Source organism: Pinus tabuliformis, chromosome 9 (genome assembly GCF_031772625.1).
Source record: "Pinus tabuliformis cultivar Carrire ecotype Pingquan chromosome 9, CPIR1, whole genome shotgun sequence".
NCBI lineage: Eukaryota > Viridiplantae > Streptophyta > Pinopsida > Pinales > Pinaceae > Pinus > Pinus tabuliformis.
The window spans coordinates 250,606,300-250,628,116 of record NC_142307.1 but is presented as its reverse complement, the minus strand read 5'-3'; the positions used below and the strand labels follow the sequence as shown (position 1 = coordinate 250,628,116).

General features: G+C 39.1%; 1 protein-coding gene across 1 annotated transcript in view; it reads left to right on the top strand.

Moving 5' to 3' along the window:
- Positions 1-21,817, top strand: part of LOC149148137 ((R)-mandelonitrile beta-glucosyltransferase-like) — an 89,239-nt gene that overhangs the window by 6,422 nt on the left and 61,000 nt on the right. The gene's annotated exons all lie outside the window — the stretch shown is intronic.

Below are 21,817 nucleotides of genomic sequence, written 5' to 3'. Positions count from 1 at the left end.
GTAGAGTATTTATACCTTCATAGACTTTCGTAGACAAGGGGGTCTCATACACCAATTTGGTGTCTGGTAAATCGTTAAAAATAACTAAACTATAATATTATTTTAAATTTAAAAAAACATATAATAAAATTTTTAATTCACTCACCCCTATTTTATCATGACTCATTTCATATTCAGTACTCTACTTCACTACTATTAAAAATATTTCATAGATATAATATTCCAAAATAGATACTCTAATAATTACTTAACATTTTTCTTTTAAAAAAGTTAATAATATATTTTTTATTTTAATTTTTATATTCTATTTAAAAATTGAAAATTATAAACTTAAAAATAAGTTAGAAATTATTGGTTATTAACTTTGTAGTCTTATCTTACACTACAATAACGAAAGAGACTACCTCGACAATTCATATATTCTATAATCCAAATATCTATGTAACTTCTGATTTCAAAGTTCAAAACAAATTAAAATAGGTAAGGTATTGTTAAATAGACCAGCTTTTGATTATGTGAAATTCGGATTAGTGTACTTGTATGATATATATTAGGCTAGAAAAGATAATTGAATACCATTATATATAATAAAATCAATGTTTCTTCACATTTATAATGTCTATATAAATAATATATTCTAGTAAATGGTTCTTTTTTTTTAAAAACATGTCTCCATATATCATTTATCCATATGAAATGAAATCCAAAATGTCATCCGCAAGATTTAATTACGAGTTATAGATCATGACACGAAACTTACTGAGATGCAATCCCATTCCACAATGTTTAGTGAGTAACAAGATATAACTTGAAATTCATGACTGCATTATCATAAAACCATTGCACTTAGGAATGTCCATCATCATGCCATGCGGTGAACTTGAGTGCTTACTTAAATGTAGTATTAAGTGATAATTATTATGTATTGTCTCTTTTAACTCTGTTCTATTAGAAATTATTCTTATGGCAACAAGGTGTACATAAGAATTATGACACTAAACAAATAAGTCAAGGTGTTGATTTTACCACTAATAATTAAGACATGACAAGGCCAATGTTAGGGTGAACCAAAATCATCATTTTAGCATTAAATTATAATTGTTCCACCAATTTAAACCTTGATAGATAAAAAAATAAGAACGGTTAATAATCCAACATTGGTAGGATAAGAAAGTGTTGAAGTGATTAGGTCGTTTCCTTATGCATGTGAAGTGTTTCATGTTGTGCACCAGTAATGAGTGAAGTTGCTTTTCTATCTTAATTTAGTATTTCAAAAATTCCATGAATGTTTATATCTAAGTATATATTTTTAAGCACAAATTTATAATCAAAATGAATTCAAAATTATCATTATTTAATGTCATGTCAATAGGTGGTTAACAAAACCTATTCATGAAAATAAAGTTTAATTTCATGGAATTATTTTGATTTTTTATAAGATTAATTGAGATGAAATAAACTCTATGAAACATGAAAATTACATCAACAAAAGAAAAATGTGCTAGATTTTTTCATAAGATGATGAAATTAAATCAAGATGTAAGAATTCATTAGCTAGTTAGAAACTTATGTACATATTTTGTAGCTTCATGATAATCCTAAATGAATATTACTCTTAAGAGAAAGCTAACATAAAATAATTCAAATACTAATTATCTAATAAAGGTGACCTCCAAGAATTGAATACAACAATCTAAATCTAAATATTGGTCATGAAATCCTTACATAAAAAAAAAGGGTCGGGAGGACAATAAAATTGAGATGGAAAGAAAAGAATAGAGATAAGTTAAGCGTCACCATTGGATATGGATTCTTATTTAATTCCTACAAAAGGTCTCGTCTAATTTAATGTGTAAGTCCCCACAGATTTTCATTGAGAATAATTGGGAAGCATAACCTAAAGAAACCTAGACTATACAAAATTCATAGGGAGGGTAAGCTAATTGTAGATATAGCATAATTATTGCAAACTTGATTAATTATAATATACATATAAGGTAGGAATTAAAAACCCTAAGAAATTAAAATTGACTATGAATACCTATCTTCATAAAATCACAAAGAAACAAAATAGATATTAATCATACTCTCTCTTCATTATTGGCTTTACAATAGTGCTTTTTTCAGTGCCTATTTCACACGCACTACTCTACTAGTACTAGTATATAACATTATAATAAAGAGAATAAATAATAAAATAGACCACATAAAGAGAAAGAGAGTCTCCCATTCTATTAAAACCATTAAATATATGAGGGAGGCACCCTTCTCGTATCGATGGATTCTTCCTCAACATCATATATTGAAACATGTGAGCTACTATGTAACCATGAGCTCAAACTGTGTGCAAGGATTAAAAAATGAGTTTCAAACCATGTTTCCAAGTCAAACCCATGGAAAAATCCTCATATTATTACAAAAAAGTCTAAAAAATAAGGCACTCCTCTCATAAGGAGAAACTGATTAACTAATTCCGCACGTCTGGTCAAACACATTATAATTTTCGTACAACAATTTCAATAACATCATAATCTTGTTAACTTTTTCTCAATTTTCTATTATAAATTTGGTAATCACGTGTCCAGTGTACATATACGGTGTTAATCTCATGTAGTTCAAGGAACTTTGTTAAAATATAACTTCCCTTGGAGTCTATGTCACTCAAAATGTGGCAAAATTATCTAATAATGACCTCTATCCACCCTAACATGATCCACCAGGTGGCTCATACCTACTATGTATAATGGTAAGTATAATATTCTTAATGTGAAATGATGATGTGGCATCATCATTCATTGTGCTTCCATACATCAATCCGATGAAAAATATTGCAATGTTTGCTAATATAATCATTTCAAGGTACATAAATCCCCATGTAAATACTTAGATCCCAAGGCAGAGTGCACAAATTCTAATAGGATGGATCCTAATTATAGCTCAAAATGAGTCATCAAGTAATGATATTTTTACAATATCATAACATTGTTTAGTTTTGTAAATCACATAACTTTACCTTAGAGGGACAACCTCGCTCCTATTAGATATGTCAACTCCTAGGACATGAAATACTTAGTATGTACATTAGTTAGTAATAGGTAAAGGTGGTGATTAATTAAAGGAAAAACGTAAAGGAAACCTTTTAATTTGATCCTCAAAGTTAATATTAATTATATAAGGCCTTCTACTAGTTCATCTAGCCTTTTCGACACGGTAACCCTCATTTTTTGTAGTTATAAGCATTTGAGAGGGAGATTTAATGTAAGTTTACCATCTCAATACCATTCTATTACACATTTTGGATTTCTTGTATGATTTTTTTTTAGTCCTTTTATTTAGAGATCTGCTTTTATCATAGTAACTTGGTGTTGGGCATTTTTAACGAGGCAAATTTATTATTTTTTCATTTGTAAAATTACATACTTCTCCCAAATATATATAGTTATTTTTTGTCTCATTTTCACTTTTATCTTCTTTCTTGATATTTATTTACTAATCCTTATTGTATGCCAATTTAAAATCCAAACATAAGTGAGGACAACAATTTTAATGAATGGGATGATAACAAAAGGGAAAAATGGGAAAATTTTCAATATGATTCTGATATGTGGTACAATACATAAACAACTCTATAATAGATTGTATGATTTGATATTGGTAATGAAAAAAATTATATAAAAACAAGTATACCCCGGATGTTGTATGAGACATGATAATTATATTATTACATTGCGGAAGAGTCATTATATCAAACCAAACCTTTATTACATTACATGACAAGTTTAGAAACCAACACAACATATCTAAGCAAGGAATCCACACATAAAATTGTAGTAGATCAACTAAAAGGATTATGAATGATGTACCATTTGCAAGTTCAAATTTTGTTCGATATGTAATGCATGGGAGTTGATATACCATGGTAAATTTATATGATAGAAATCATAGACGATATCAGAATAGATGGTCATATGACTAATGGGAGAAATATAAGAACAAGCCTGAATCATTAGATTTAAGTAGAAGATATAATACAAATAACATCAATGTACCCCTAAGAGTATGGTCCAAAGGTGGTTTCCCTTGAGGGGAAAAAATATAGCTTCTATTTTAGGCATGCACTCTCAAATGAATATTGTGTGGGAACTCAAGAACCTCATGCTAGAAATGTAGCCTGCGCAAATATAAACTAGGCTAATTGTGATGAACAAGGTGATTCTGCCATCTTAGTTAAAATACTAAAAAATTTAGAGAAATAATTTTTTTTTAATGATTAAGAATCAAGTATGTACAAAAACATGAAATTATTCTATTTAAAGAAAAGAAAATACATGGAAAGATAATTATTCAAAGGTAATGAAAGAAAATTGAAATAAAATATAATCAAACTAAATATTGTTTAAGTGAACTTATTCTTTCCCAACATACTTGCTAATAAATTGTGTGGCTTATAGGTGAACTCAAAGGTCCAATGCTACCACTTGATAAATTCATGAATAATTGTATTTTCCCATATGTTTGTATATAATCCAAAACAAGGACACATTGGAAATCAACTAGGTATCGAGTAGGCATTTAATCAATCCCAAGTTTCAACAAAAGGTAAAATTATGCTCATGAATCACAAGGCCCAAATTATACAATCATTGACTATTATTTCCACCAATTTCATCCATAGAAAGGTCAATTAATCTCCTTTGTACAATACCTTCAAGTTCGATAATAATAGACAATTTTTAGTTGCTTGTATTTTTGAGCAAATGAAACAAACCTGAATACTATCTTATGTACGTTCTCTTAGTGCATTCTTATTTTTACACTTAGGACAAAAAATAGAAAATACTTCACTCTTCTCTTCTTTTGTCTTCTGTTGACGGTGCCGGACCCGCCAACATTCATGGGATCCCCCCGGTATGAGGTACCAACTAGACCTCACACCGTTTGGTGTGGGAGTCCCATCCGGTATGATGGCTCGATTTCCACTATCTTAAGGATTTGCCTCAACTCTTTCTTGTCAGCATAATAGAGTGGTCTGCTTTGTCTTTGAGAAGTGAGGTTAGTTTGCCTGGTGTGTGTAAGTGTCACTTTTGTCAATGCTTCTTTCACTATAGAGGAAGAGGGTGAGAGTGAGTCCAAAGTCAGTTTGGAGAAGTCCAAAATCTACTAGGAACAATTAACACAACATGATGTTCAGAATTTCTGACAGAGTAGTTCACACGGATGCGGCAGTCACAACACACAAGGGAAGATAACACATATAACACTCACTGGATTAGTCCACACGAGTGCAACGGTTTCTTACAACAAGTTTTATGTGAAAGGTTTGTACAATGTCCGAGAGAGTAGTCTACATGAGATAGATAGTGTTAATATCATGTACAACACATTTTCATTAATAGATTATGTATTACAACAAGTGAAATAGTTCAAATGTGAAACACAAGTTAAAGCAAATTGCATCACAAGTGTTAAAGATTAGTCTTACAATAGTTACAATACATGTGTGAAAACGTGTTGGCCTGTGATGTAGGAGCATCCGGCACTCTTCATTAAAGGAGGAATCTAAAGAGGAACAAGGAGGATGTGGACCATCGGAGCAAAACAGGGGACAAATTCTGCTATAATAGAGCTAGTTTGATGGAAGCGATAAGTCTCTAGAAGACTTAATTAAATGTAATCTGCCATATGTATGTATATAGAGAGATTAGTGGAGAGATTTGAGGAAAGGATATGATCGGATCCTTCACAGTGATCCGATCCAATTTTTCCTTATATATATATATATATATATATAGATATATATATATATATATATATATATATGATGAACCTGCGTGTTCAATAGGGAGAGATAGACTGAGAATAAATAGAATTTTTGTAAGGCGAGAGTAATCAAAATGTAGTCGAGAGGGAACATGTTTCTAAGGCTGAAATTCCTTAGTCTGTATTCAATATTGTATAATGAATAGATTATGTGGTCTGTGGATTTTCACGTGTCTGTGTATTATGTCCTTTTCAGTTATGTTGTATATATATATTCTTGATGGCTTAAATCCCGTTTGTAAGTGTGTTGATCGACCATTGACCACTGTAGGGTCGATGGTGATCCAAGATATCAAGTTAATTTTTATATATGAGTGTTCTGTGTGAAGACGGAGTATGGCAGGAACCCTCGATGAGGCATAAATCCATCAAATGGCAGACGAATGTGAGTATGCATAGTATCCGTCAGATCTCATAGATTGACAGACCGTAATGGCAGAAGGTGAAGAGAGCCAGAAGTAGAACTGAGCCATCGATCTCATGGATCAACGGTCATCACGAAGGTTAGATGCATGAGAGTTAGCACGCGAAGGAAGTGGTTTCGCTATAGGAATGGTATTTCAGGCGAGCTCTGAGTGGTAAGTGGTATTGAAGGTTAGGCACCCGATTCCACTAACCATTCGACATGTAGCACAAAGGTGGAGAGAGGAAACCGTTTTATCGAGCAGTTAATCCTCGTGCTTGTTGTCTACCCGAAATCAATGTCAACCATCGGATCTGATGGAGGAAGATCGACGATGGAGGATTTTCACACAAGTTGATTGATCAGGCTAAGCGACAACCATCAGATCGAGCACCTGATCGACAGTCACGATTTAATTGCAAAGGTGAAGGGCTAGCGGAAAGCGCGATGGAATGTCAATTAAGCGATGTGCTGATAACCGTTGGATCAGAGAAAGAAATGGATGGTAGAGGTAGAGAAATTGGTGATTAGTGAAAGGGAGCAGCACTGCAGAGGTATCTTTGATGCACGGAGCCAACAATTTATGAATGCAGGTGTAAAATATTTGAAGTCTGGCCTTAAGGGTTTTCGGGTAGGGTTTGCATGTTTCTGTGTGTAATCCTTTGTATCCGATATGTTGTATGGTCCTGGATTTTAAAGGCTTAAGGCCTAAGCATGAATGAACGCTTCCGATAGGTTTGTGGGTTATAACCCAGAGGCCTCAGGACCGAAAAATTAATATGAAAGGGATTTTTCCTTACCCCAAAATATCCTTTCATCAAATGGTATCAGAGCAAGGAAAGGTTAAGGGAAGAAGATTTCCTGCGAGAAGGAGGAAGAGTTTGCAAGCAGAGGGAGAAGAGGTACATTTGTTTAAATTACGGTGAGTTTATGGTCTTTACTGTCATGCAGATAGTGACAGCAGAAGGTGAGAAGACTCGTAGCAACCTAGAGCAAGGAGTGCTCAATTGGTTCCAGAGGAGAGAACGAAAAATATGCCAAAATACTAAAGCTTAGAGGAGGAATCTTGGTGAGGTATCATGTAGCAAAGGAAGACTATTACTACAGAGGTTGGTTGCAGCTCACAGAAGATCATGAAGGCAGTTCCACTGAGAAATGGGTAGAATTGCTAAGGACAAGGAGAAGCATATGACCAGGAGGTCATAAATTTTTGTGCCTCGGGAGTTTGATGCAGGAGCATCCGACACTCTTCATTAAAGGAGGAATCTAAAGTGGAACAAGGACGGTGAGGACCATCGGAGAAAAACAAGGGACAAATTCTGTTATAATAGATCTAGTTTGATGGAAGCGATAAGTCTCTAGAAGACTTAATTAAATGTAATCTACCATATGTATGCATATAGAGATATTAGTTGAGAGATTTGCGGAAAGGATATGATCGGATGCTTCATAGTGATTTGATCCAATGTTTCCTTATATATATATATATATATATATATATATATATATATATATATATATATATATATATAGATATATATATATATATATATATATATATATATATATACATATATGATGAACCTGTGTGTTTAATAGGGAGAGATAGACAGAGAACAAATAGAATTTGTGTAAGCCGAGAGTAATCAAAATGTAGTCGAGAGGGAACTTATTTCTAAGGTTGAAATGCCTTAGTCTGTATTCAATATTGTATAATGAATAGATTATGTGTTCTATGGATTTTCACGTGTCTGTGTATTATGTCCTTTTCAGTTCTGTTGTATATATATATGCTTGATGGCTTAAATCTCATTTTTAAGTGTGTTGATCGACCATCAACCACTGTAGGGTCGATGGCGATCCAAGATATCGAGTTGACTATTATATATGAGTGTTTTGTGTGAAGACAGAGTATGGCAAGAACCCTGGATGAGGCGTAAATCCATCAAATGGCAGACGAATGTGAGTATGCACAGTAGCCAACATATCTCGTAGATCGACGAACTGTAATGGCGGAAGGTGAAGATAACCGAAAGTAGATCTGAGCCGTCGATCTTATGGATCAACAATCATCACAAAGCTTAGATGCATGAGAGTTAGCGCGTGAAGGAATTGGTTTCGCCACAAGAATGGTATTTCAGGTGAGCTCTTAGTGGTAACTGGTATTGAAGGTTGGGCATGCGATTCCACTAACCATTTGACACGTAGCACAAAGGTGGAGAGAGGAAATTGGTTTATCGGGTTGTTAATCCTCATGCTTGTTGTCTACCTAAAATCAATGTCAGCCATCTGAACTAATGGAGGAAGATCGACAGTGGAGGATTGTCGGGCAAGTTGATTGATCAGGCTAAGCGACAACCGTCAGATCGAGCGCCAGATCGACGGTCACGATTTAATCGCAGAGTTGAAGGGCTGACAGACAGCGCGATGGAATGCCGATGAAGCAATGCGTCGATAGCTGTTGGATCGATGAAAGAAATGGACAGTGGAGATCGAGTGATCGACGATCGAAAAAAGGAAGGAGTAGCGTTGTGGAGGTGTCTTTGATGCACGGACCTGGTGATTTATGAATGCGGGCATAAAATATTTGAAGTCCAGCCTTAACGATTTTCAGGACGGGTTTCCATGTTTCCGTGTGTAATCCTGTGTATCTAATATGTTGTATGGTCCTAGATTTTAAAGCCTCAAGGCCTAAGCGCGAATGAATGCTTCTGATAGGTTTGTGGGCTATAACCCATAGGCCTCAGGATCAAAAAATTAATAGGAAAAGGGATTTTTCCTTACCCAAAAATCTCCTTTCATCAGCCTATTAGCAGGCTTCTGAATTAAGAGAAAGTTCCAAGACACCTCATTACACCATACATCACTAACTTGTGTGAGGGGCATTGGAGCCATTACTTACTCCTCCAAGAAAATATTATAGACTCTCTTGGCTATGTGGGAGGAGCTGAGGTGAAAAAATCCTTTGCATGTACAAATGAGGTGGTATTTATAGCCAAGGGTGAAACTAACCCTTGTGGTTGTTTGAATACCCACATGAATTTTTGACTTTTCATGAATCTTTGTACAACAACTGGGTCTCTTGGATTTCCACGTTACATTAAATTGATAGACAGTATGGCCCACAGTAGAGATGTGGACGGCATGACTCATGACATGACTCGACATGATAGTGCTAGTACATTCGTGATGTTGCTGGTGTGCATGTCGAGCTGTAATGCTGCTGGGTGATGGATGTCTTCATGGTGTGTCACAACTTCACCTCCACATGGCAAAGTGCATGGAGTCTTAGATGTTCGTTGGTTCTCTTTAATGTTTCTTTTGCATGTTTTTCCTTGCTTGTATGTTGGAAGGCTTGATTTGTTCATTTGTTCGAGAAAGGTGCATGTTTGTTTGTTCGTTCGTCCATGAGCAGATCTTGCATTTTTTCTCATCCATCCGTCTGCGAACACATCTTTGCATGATCATCCATTCGCGAGCACATATATTTGCATGCATCATTTATTCGTCTGTTGGTGAACCTGTCCCTTTGCATGTTCTCCCCTTCGTTCATCTCATTCATCGTCGCGCCATGTCTCTTTGTGTACATGTTCCTATAGTCAATCATGACGAGAAGACATCAAATCCAAAAACCTCCTAGTTTACCATGATACACGATCATTCTAGATGCAGGTCGCTGGGAGAGGTGAGAAGGTTGCGAGGCGGGATGGAGGCTCCGAGAACTACTGATAAAAACAATGCAACAGTCATTGAGTGATGGAGATGGGCAATCCGGATCGACAGTGAATGTCCGCAAGGCCTAGTGATCAAGGTGGATGTTGGTGGCCACCCACCTATCCCACATGGACACCCACAACTATCTATTTCAGTTTTTTAGTTGCCCTAATTGTAGCACAATTTACTATTTTTAGCAGTTTTTCGGGTCCTGAACTTCTAGTGTTGTTTTGAAGCCCTAAACAACGTTTTTGGGAAATCTTGGAGAAACATGGTTTCAAGGACCAATATTGCTCTTCCCAAAGTTGTAGTGCTTGAATATATCTTTGTAACGAGCTATTTTACGCATCAAGATCGTATGCCAAAGTTACAACCCCGGGAAGTTGATGTACCAATTTACCCAAACGGGGCCCACAGTTTGGCGTTTCATCTTTTAGGGTTAGGTTTTTGGATGTTTATGGTTTTACATTATTTCTCAACAATAAATAGGCCTTCGAGCCTCATTGTAACACAGTTCAGAGGCATGTATCTGCCACACCTCTTCTCAGAGATAAGCTACCATCGCCTTAGCTTGTTTATATCCATTTATGTTTGTAAGCATATTTCAGTATTTTACAGTAATGAAATGAATTATTATTTCTGTTGCATCTCTATATGTATGGTTATATATATAATTTGTTGTGTTCCTGTTTAAATCTGGATCAATGGTATCAAAGCGATCTTCTCTTTCTCTGTTTTTCTTTGCATGTCCCCAACGAGGTCAGGATATAAGGAGTTAGGGCTTCAACTGGTCGAACCTTTGCAAGACTAGCCTCACAAATCCCGATGGCCTCCCATGGCGGATGAAAATAAAGATGAGGGGGCAAGAGATCCTATCAAAATCTTGCTCAAAGAAGCCCTCGAGTGGCAAAGGAATGCAATGATGGACAACTTTGCCCAGAACCTTTAGCGGCTACCCAGAGGTGACACATCGGCTTCCAACAACTACTCTAGAAATGCCACATCATTTAAGGTACAAGTTAATTTTGAAATCCCCATATTCGAGGGTTAGACAAATGCAGATGCTGTAGATAAATGGTTAAATCTGATAGAGGGTTATTTTTCAGTTCATGATTTTTCCAATCGGGAAAGGATTATTTTCGCTTCTCTCAAAGTAGCCCCCCACGTCAAGGACTAGTGGGAAACCTACTGTGAGTAGAAGGATGAAAGTACGGTCTCACTATTTTTAGTCACACCCACTTGGAATTCATTCCGGATGCCGTCGAGGAGTAGTACTACCCTGTCAAAATCTATGAGGACAAATACATAAAGTGGACCATGTTACGGCAGGGAAGGGACCAAGATGTGCCAGAGTTCACCAACATTCTTCGTACCCTTCACACACAGTTGGGTATTAACGATTCTGAGCTACATTTGGTACTCAAATATTGTGGTTTCCTAAACAGGTACATCTAGGAAGAGATGGAGTTCCTGAACATCTCCTCGCTTGGCACGACGTACTGATATGTTGTAAAAATTGAGAAAAAGTTTAAACAGAGGAAGCAAGACTTTGGATCTGTGAATCCAAAGCAATGGCAAGGCTTCCCCAAATCGTAGAACTAAGGAAAAAGCCAAGATGGGGCAACCCAAGAAAACCCATCAAACCTACAGAAAAGAACAACATCACAAAGTTGAAGAAGGACACAGGAGAATGGTGTGAGTTCCATAAGAGCCCCACTCACAACACAAGTGAGTGTCGGACCAAGCAGTCCTTGATGGCCGAGTTGAAGGCTTCAAAATCAGATGCATGCTACAACCTTAAGTTAGAACCTGACAAGGGGAATGGAAAAGGGAAGCAAATCATTGACGTAGAGCCCAGCACCATTGTTGCCACTGCCATAATCCAGAAGAATGAGCCCGAAGATCCAGAGGAGGGGGAATGTCTTTTCCACTCACAGATGTGGGTGAAGGGTTCGCCGCTGTAATTCATTGTTGACAGTGGCTGCCAAAAGAACCTCATTTCAGCAGAGGTCGTGAAGCAGTTGAGCCTACTGGCTACACAACACTCGCAACCGTATAGTATCAGGTGGCTTCACCAAGGACAAGATCTCCGAGTTCGGCAGTGTCACCTTCCCTACAACATCAAGACATTTACAGATGAGGTATTGTGTGATTTTGCACCTCTTGATGTTTGTGATGTACTATTAGGCCAACCATACTTATGGAGGCGACATGTTGTGTATGAGTCAAGGCCTCACGTCGTTATTTTACTTTGGGTAATTCATTATATAGGATATCGGAGGTAGCCCCACCTACCACAACCTCTTTTATCACTGCTAGGAAAGGAAGCAAGCTCATCTCTCAGACTAGGAAATTCATTTTCTATCTGGTTCGCTCCCAAAGTAAGGGGAGGATTGTTGCCACATCCATGATCCCCGGAAAGGGTTCCTCCACGCAGCAGCAACAACAGAGGGATATGGTCATGAAAGAACACATGAACAACTTCTCCTCACCCACAGGGGTACCACACAAGTTTCAGGTAGGTGACAAAGTATGGTTGCATTTGTAGAAAGAACGCCTTAAAAGAGCCCATCGGAAGCTCTGACCACTCCGACATGGTCCTCACACCAGTACCAAGGCTATGGGAAACAATGCCTTGGAGCATAACATTCCTACATTCCTTCGCTTGCACCAAGTGTTTAATGTGGACCTCCCTCGACCATGCTTCCCACCATTACTAGACACATCAGACATTTCAGAACAACTCACCAGGGACCAAGTTCAGCAGATGGAGGAACTCAACGCAATGGGGACCATTGCTTCCTAAGGGGGAAGGAATGATCGTGGTGGATGTTGGTGGCTACCCACCTATCCCCCTTAGACCTCGACAACTGTCTCTTTCAGTTTTTCAGTTTCCTTAATTGTAGCACAATTTACTATTTTTATTAGTTTTTCGGGTCCTGAATTTCCAGAGCCATTTTGAGGCCCTAATTGACGTTTTTTGGGAAATGTGGGAGCAACATATGTATATGAACCAATGTTACTCTTCCCAAAGTTGTAGTGCTCGGATAGATCTTTCTAACGAGCTATTGTACGCGTCAAACAGAGATTGCATGTCAAAGTTACGACCCCGGGAAGTTGATATACCAATTTACCCATATGGGGCCCATAGTTTGGCGTTTCATCTTCTAGGGTTAGTTTTTTGGATGTTTAGGGTTTTCCATTATTTCTCATCAATAAATAGGCCTTCGAGCCTCATTGTAACATAGTTCAGAGGCATGTAGCTGCCACATCTCTTCTCAAAGATAAGCTACCATTGCCCTAGCTGGTTTATATCCATTTTTGTTTGTAAGCATATTTCAGTATTTTACAGTAATGAAATGAAGTATTATTTCTGATGTATCTCTATATGTATGGTTATATTTGTAATTTGTTGCATTCCTGTTTAAATCCGGATCATCTGGCCCAACTAGAGGAAAAAATTGTGCAGTTTTTTAGGGGAACAATTCGGGTTGCATGGAGGCCGAGCAGGAAAAATCTGTGCAGTTTACAGAACGAGCGGGCAGTGGGGCTTGGAAGCAAAACTACACAATTTTTTGGAGGAACTGGTCAGGAGCTTTGCAGGTAAAACTATGTAATTCCTTGAGGGAACTGCTAGTTAGCTGCTGGGTCACTGGCAGCAAAAACTACGCAATTCCTGAGGGGAACTTCTAGTCAGCTGCCAGGAGCTTGGCAGCAGAAGTTACACAATTCCTAGAGGGAGCTGGCAGTCTGCTGCTATGGGTTGCTGGCAAGGGAAATTGCACAGACGCTGGGAGGTTAGCATGTTGATCATTGCTACGCAATTTCTGATCTGAGCAGACTGCTGGGAAGTAGAGGGCATCCTCATGAAAACTACGCAATTTTCTATATGAGCAGTCGGGCGGTTGTCGAGGGGGCTTGCTGAAAAAATTGCACAATTTCCTGAGAGAGACAAGGACGGTCATCTGGCCTATCTGCACAATTTTCTCATTCAGCAGAGCAAGAAATGCTCGCAACCTTTGTGCAATTTTTCAGGGGAATCAGTCCCCAGGTAGCAGCTGGGTCAAACTCCTTACTTGACCATCATGGAGACTGATTGATTTTCTTATGCGAAGTGCAACTTGAAATGACTTGCTTGGTGCTTCTGCATTATTTTAGGTGACAATCAATCGATTCGATGGTAGGGTGATGGTCTGGCTGTCAGAGGGGAGTCTGGTCGTCATAATTTTAGCGAAATGACTAAGTGTGTGAACGAGTTAAAGATGCATATGTGATCTTCCAAACACACACTTGCATGACTCGATGACGAGACGACTCAAACCATCTAGACACACATGTAGAAGATGAACGAATCACGGTGTAAGTGATAAGCGCAACACTTGTGATTGATCATTGGTTCACCGTGACAAAACTTGCATGACATTCAATGTGACTCCATATGTGAGTGCGACAGGTGTTTTCATAGCGAACACAACAAGTACACATGAAGCGAAGACTTTGAGCATAACTAGAACATGGTCGTAAGCATGACTTTGACATCAGCATGCAAGACTTGGTGAAATGAACAAGAAAGGTGGATGTGACGACTGACACGAGCTCACGGAGTGAACCCAAGTTTGTGCAGTCATTAAGTGAAACTCACAAGGGAGGCTCCAGAATTAGGTGTAGGCAAAACTTTTGGATGGTGGTTGTAGCTGCTACAACACTTGGTGACACACTAGTAGAATTCCATCTTCTCTGTTTTGGTTCATTGATAGCACAGGGCCTTGGCCTTTTGGGCAGTATTGAATCCTTATGCAAGCTACTTCGGCTTCCCCACTTACCCCATGGAAATATATGGTTCACCTTTTGCCAACTCAGTCAAACACAATCAAAAGCTCAGCTTGTTCACAATGTTTAAAATTCGTGAAGGGTAGTTTAGCTCGCAAGTTGAATATTTTCAGAGTATAAGTTTCCATCTCTGGTGTTGCTCCACTGCTAGTAGGCCTGGAAAGTACCCCGATGAAGTCACTCAATAACACACACATTGCTCCACTACTAGCAAGCCTGGTCAGTACTTGGTGGAGTTGTAGGCTTCACCTCTCTGCACGGGAAGCCTTTCTCTTCTTTCACCTTTGCATTTTTCAAGAGGACTATGCATAGGAACTTATTTATGTTTTGGGGTTGTCAGGCGGAAAGAGTTGATAGTGCGAACACAACCAACCTCCCTAGGAGCCTAAGACTCTCTAGTGACAAACAAGACAAACAAGGGCAATCCTTCTCTAAACATGCATTTACTATATAAGAAATCAAGTGTTTAAATCCTACCTGTAATCCAACGCTGTTGTAGCAGTCCAGCCTCACTGATCCGGATGAGCTCCTCCTTCACTTTGAAACCTGCATCCACTAACAATCAAACAAGTAAATAGCACTTGATAATCTCATAGAATAAAACATATTTAACACATAGACCAAGGAGTACATGAAACAACTCATAAATAACAAGTTATTGAGAAGAATGGACTCATTTGCATTAATAGGAAACAAAAGGAACAATTACAACCTGAGCCTTGGTGTTGTGCAAGTCCCTCCCAGGGTCCATCAAGATTTCTCCTTTACTTTGACAAAGCTCACCCACTTCCAAATAGAAAAAGCAAAGATGGCAATCTCTCCTCACAAGCTTCTAAATGGGAGTCCTAATTCCAGCAGCATCTACCCTTAGAAATGTTTAGCTTCCAACCTCTCCTCCTTCTGGCCCAATGCCTGTATTTATAGTGGTCTAGAGGAAGTTATCCAGGTCCACCATCAATGGGATAATCCCCTCTTTGGATGGGATAGCTCCCTCATTAATGGGATAAGTTCCTCTTTGGTAGGGGTACATGAACCATCTGGAGGCGCTCAATACACGTCGAACAACCTTCTAGAATGCTCTAGAAATGACCACAAGTAACTTTTTAAAGATGAAACTTGTGCATTTTGACCTTTACAGGGGTACGCACCTACCCCTTTACATACAGAGCGTACAAGTACGCATCTTTTGTTAACATTGGGTGCGTACCCGCAGGTAAGGTTGAGAGAACCTGCGTACCCAGAGATAAATACATTTATAAAGACTTTCTCTCTTTTTGGAGTTTGACATGGAGAGCAGAGGCATAAGACTTGCCCAGGAGGATAGCATGACTGTTGATAGAGCCATACTAACTGTAAATAGCCATGGTGACATTTTTTAGTGTAACACATTGCCCCCTAAAGTGCGAAGCCTGTAATAGATTAGGGTTTTGTATTATCTAGGAAGGGTGAAGCGCTTTATCATTTCAAGGATTATCTCGTGGAGAGCCTGGTCAGAACCTGCAATTTTCAACACAAAATACATGTATAAGATTATATCATCACTGAGGTAGGCATTCCCATACTCAGATCAAAACTTTAACTAACATACTAACTACTCTGATACAGGAATGATCTTGCAGTACATCATAATCATAGACTTTTGTAGACACAGTATGGGCGCAACCATCTGTTTATGATTATTCTACTTAGATAATGAATAAAAAACTCCTCGCAGCCTGGATGGTGGAAACTAGATCCAGGGTCTTCATTTCTGCTTCCCGAATTGGTACGATTCTAGCCATGCAAATAAATGAGTTGATGTCGAACATGGTAGAAACCACTTGATTACCAGTCGATGATGTAAACTGTTAACAAGTGTGAGAGAGACCACCAGTAATGTCAATGGTTCTCAAAGTACCCAGTACAATCCATGAGATGTGAATGAATGAGTTGACTTCGAACATTTCACGGAATCCTTCGATCGAGAGTCAATGATGTAAACTGATGTCAATGGCGAGAAACCTGCCATTGATGCATGCAGACTTCAAGGTACTGACGATTTCAAAGCAACCCGTTGCAGGCAAGCCCACAACACGAAATCATTAATCAAGTTGAAGAAATGTTGCTGTAAGGACTGACTCAGGGATGGTCAAATGGATGACAAGTATTTTGCAGATGAAAGTTTTGCTTGCAGAACTCTTGAACACATAACGACACGACAGCTGGCTTCGTGATGAATGACTCAAAGTTAATCCCCGGAACCCGGCTGAAGTCTTTCAAAGTGGTTTGATCAACTGTGAGGTAAAGGATTTCCCAACCCAGGTGAATGAAAAGTGTCGTGCCCAAGAGTGGTAATAAAGTTTCTTCTGAGACAAAAGATAACAAATAGGATCATTCTTCTCTCTTTTCCCCCACCATTTCTGGCAAGTACCTCTTTATTTTTAACAATATTGAGGAGGATAACATATGCTTGATTATAAGCTCATCCTTCGGATGAGTCCAACCTAGTTTTGATTCGAACCCTAGGAAGGAGTGGTTCGTTCCTGTTTGTAATTGAACAGGTCCTTTACTGTGAAATTTTTAACGAGCCCAGTATAGGAGAAACTCGGCGTTTTTCAATTTTAGAGAGTCTGAAAAACTTAAGAAAACTCCAAGTTGAACTTTTTCGTAGATTTGTGTCCCTCAAGCCCGAAAAAGTATAAAATAATACCTGGGGGAACCGCTTGATCTTGCGACCAAGGAGTATTTTCATAATTAATGCCACTGACCTGAAAAGTAAAAAGCGATCAAGGACACGTCATTTTATTTCCAGTATCGAGTTTGAAACGACAAAAACCCGGCAACCTTTTCCTGTTTTTACGGTCAGAAAAGGGCTATAAGGGGACCGTCTTTTAATTCCGTTTTAATGAGTGTAAAAGAAACGCTTGGCAATCTTTTCATTTTTTAGGAGTCAGAAAAGGGCTTAAAAGATGACTCTGATATTTTGGTTCGTGAAAAATGACAATTTTCCCTCTAAATCCCTTTGTCCTGCACAAAAACGACACATTACTCATACATGTTTAAGATAGGCAAAAATACATTGAAAAATATCCTTCCATGGTGAAAAATAAATAAACCTAGCATTCATTCATCCAAAAAACCTATAAAAAGACTTTTTACCATGTCATTTTTACCATTTTACTGTTGAGGTTGAGAAAAGGGCTTTTGGCAAGAAACTTCCCGCGGTCATTGCGGAGAATCCGATCGTCAGAATCGAACGGCGTCTCTTCCAGGTATTTCACAACATCCTCTTATTCAATTTCATCCAATTAAAATTTTGTTTTAGGTTTTAGTTTTGGTTTTTGGGGGGTTTTAGGTTTTAAAAACCGCTCTGCGGGGTACGCAGGTGCCCTAAGGGTGACCTGCGTACCCCGACCTTTTCCTACACAGGAAAAAGGTCGGGGTACGAAGCCCACCTTCAGGCCAGCTGCGTACCGGCGCTCTGTGTCCTAAACGCGGGGTGCGCACCCCGCGAAGGGCGGAATTTGAAACCCCAAACCCCAAAAATAACCATTTAAATTATCCCAAATTAATTCTAATCTTTATTTCTTGGTGTGTAGGGCACTCACCATGTTGGATTGGAGAGAAAGAGAGCACGAGGATGTTGATTTAGCCGCAATTGGTCACCAACCTTCTATTGATGCCCTAAAAGCATGTGGACTATATAAATACTGGGCCATACCTGGCATGAGGGCTCAGGTGAGATTCTTGGAGTGGCTAGTTGAGAGATGGAACATTCATGAGCAATGCTTTTACATCGGAGGGCACCAGCTCGAGATAGAGCCCTCTGACATATACTTTCTCACTGGCTTGCCAAATAGGGTCGAGCAACTCAATCTAGTCGGGACTAGGCCAGGTGGCCAAACCCTTGCTAGTCTCCGGGCAGAGTGGTGCATACCCAATCAAAACCATGCGAAAGGCATAGAAATCAAATACATCTCTCGGCGTTAACTCATGGTTATAGCTTTCACGGTTACCAGAGTTTGCGGCGCAGCCGCTTTACATATTGCCACCGGGTCCCAAATGCGGATGGCGATTGACTGTTTTCGAGGCACCATCTTCAACTGGTGCGATGTTGTGTCAGCCAACATGAAGGGCCAACTGACTAGGGCAAAGAACGGACAACTGAAGACCTTTGGATATGGGCCTCTAGTTGTGAGCTTTGCCTTAGAGAGAGTTCTGATGCTGATCCCTCAGCATCTCACTGTTGATATCTTGGGTCCTCAGGAGCCAAAGCTGATACGATGGGTTACGGTGATGGCCCCGCATCCTAACGAGGGCGCGGCAGTTGTTCGATTCCCTGCTGGTTATTTTCACTGGTTAAAGGACCAGGTCTTTGTTATTCAGGACTTTCCTTATGCCGGAATGGATTTTCGGAATGATCCGGACATGGTTCTTCCACAGGGAGAACAGTGGGACGACAAAGGTATTTCATTTTTCACGAGTTTTCAAATTATATATTTTTTTGTTTTTATATATATCGCCTCAAACTGACAGTACAAATTTTCAAAATGCAGATGTAGGTCCACGGCGTCCAGCCAACCTCCTGGCTTTTGAGAGGAGAGCACCAGCTGTACTAGCACCAGCCCCACAGGATGTGGCCGCAGAGACCTTGGTCAAGCTGGAACAGGATGTAGAGCGTCTGACGGCGGATATACCAGAGACCACCATAGATGACATTCCCATTCGACTTCAGCGCTATGTGGTCGCAGTCCCAGGACCTTTTAGGAGGTTCTTGTGTAGGGTAGCGCGGGCAGTGGTCTCGTATAGAGAGCACCACCAGTGATTGGCTAGTCACTTTTGTAGACACATATGACATTTTTGGCTTTTTGTACTTATCATTTTTGCCGATCATAAGGTGTTTTTCAACCTATGATCGAAGACGATGTATATTTTTTTGACACACTCCTATCTATATATATATATCATTATTACCAGCTCGTTTTGTTTAACATATGTGATGAAATGTTTTTTAATTTTACTTGCATGATTATCGTAAATGTCTGTCCAACATTCGAGAAGCAATTGCATCTGCTAATGTATTTAAAGACCTTGGAATATGATGATATTCAATGTAATCAAATTCACGTTCCAAGAGACGCACTCTCAAAAACAACCTTAATAACACAGGATTTCTAATGGCATATACTCTATTAAGCTGTAATACAACAAGTTCAGAATCTAACCTCACTATCAAACGTCGAATTCCAAATGAAATAGATTCAGATAATAATTCAACCACTGCACTGTATTCTGCAATGTTGTTCGTCGTTTGACCGAGGCTTACCCCATGCATAGAAACTAACTCGTCAGAGGGCGAATAGATAACCCAAGCTGCAGAAGAGATATTCCGTGTACTACGACAAGCACCATCAGCAAATCCAATGTATGTTTGGAGAGGCATCGACATCTGCAATATCAAGAGTAAAACCAAGATAAGCCAGAATAACGACTAAAAACACACTCTCTAAACTAAGCACACTATCTAAACTAACAATCATACTAGCTAGAATTAAAACCTAACCTAACTAAAAATTCTCCATACCCACCATTTAACCATAATACCTCTTTAGGTAAAGTCCATTTCTGGGTTTACCCAAAGAGTCCCCATCAAAATCTACCAGCTCATAGGCCCCTTTTTCTAGCTTTCGCTTTACAATGTAGGGTTCATGCCACATAGGAACGAATTTTCCAGCACCTAGCTTATCGTTAGCTTGATCATATAATAGCACTAGGTCTCCCTCTGAAAAACATCGAGGGGTCACATTTCTATCATACTGAGCTTTCATTCGCTTCGCGTGAGTCTCGATTGCCAATGCAGCGTCACGTCGAGTCTCATCTAATTGAGCTAAGTATAACAAACATTTCTCCTCTTTGGAAGTAGCTGGGAGTAATTCGACAGCCATTTGAAGTGATGGGATTTCGCATTCAATGGGTAACACAGCTTCCAAGCCATAAACTAGCTAGAAAGGAGTGAACCCTGTTGAAGTTTTCACTGAGGTTCGGTATGCCCATAGCGCTGAAAATAACATGTTGTGCCAATTTGACCGATGAATACCAATGGTTCGTCAGATCATGATAACCAGAACTTTGTTGATAGACTCAACCAAACCGTTGGCTTGCGGATAATAAGGAGTAGAGCTATCGTGACGCAAACCAAGCTGGCTTGTTAGCTCAGTCATCATGATGTTTCGAAAATGGCTCCCATGGTCAGTGATGATTGCTTGTGGGACACCAAACCTAGTTATAATATGATTGAATACGAAAACTGCAGTTGTTTTGCCGCTTGCGTCGAATGTAGGCATCGCCTCGGCCCATTTAGTAAAATAATCAACCGCGAGGATGATATACGCATGGCCCCTGGCCGAGTGAGGGTTACAAGTAATAAAATCGATACCCCATTTGGCGAATGGACCAACGGCAATTATAGGGTGGAGAGGAGCAGGTGGTGTGCGCATATTGCGATCAAACACTTGACAGTTGTGGCACTTCCGGACTGCAATGATACAATCTTTAAACATGGACGGCCAGAAATAGCCAACGCGCAACACCTTCTGAGCTGTGGCATACCCAGACATATGACCGCCACATGCTCTAGAGTGACAATCATTCAAAACCCTCTCAGCCTGTTCGTGAGTTAAACAACGTCGAAAAACTAAGTCTGCCCCCCGGCGATAAAGTGTATCTCCAATAATCTTGTATTGCTGGGATTGAAACCGAATTTTTTGACGTTCCGACTTTGAAGCTTCAAGCCAAAAGGTTTGGGTTTGGAGATAGATGATTATATCCCCGTACCACGGATCTAAAGTACTGATAAGAAACAAAGATTCGTCCGCAATGGACTCCTCTGCCACAGTTTCTGTGTCAGCATGCGGGAAATCACACATCAATTCCGCAAAAACTAAGGATTTCTTAGACTTGGACTTTTCAAACTCCAAGTCGAACTCTTGCAGGATAACGATCCATTTAGAGTACTTGCCCCCTAGCAGTTGTTTTGTCAAAATATAAATCATGAGGTTGCAATCCGAAATA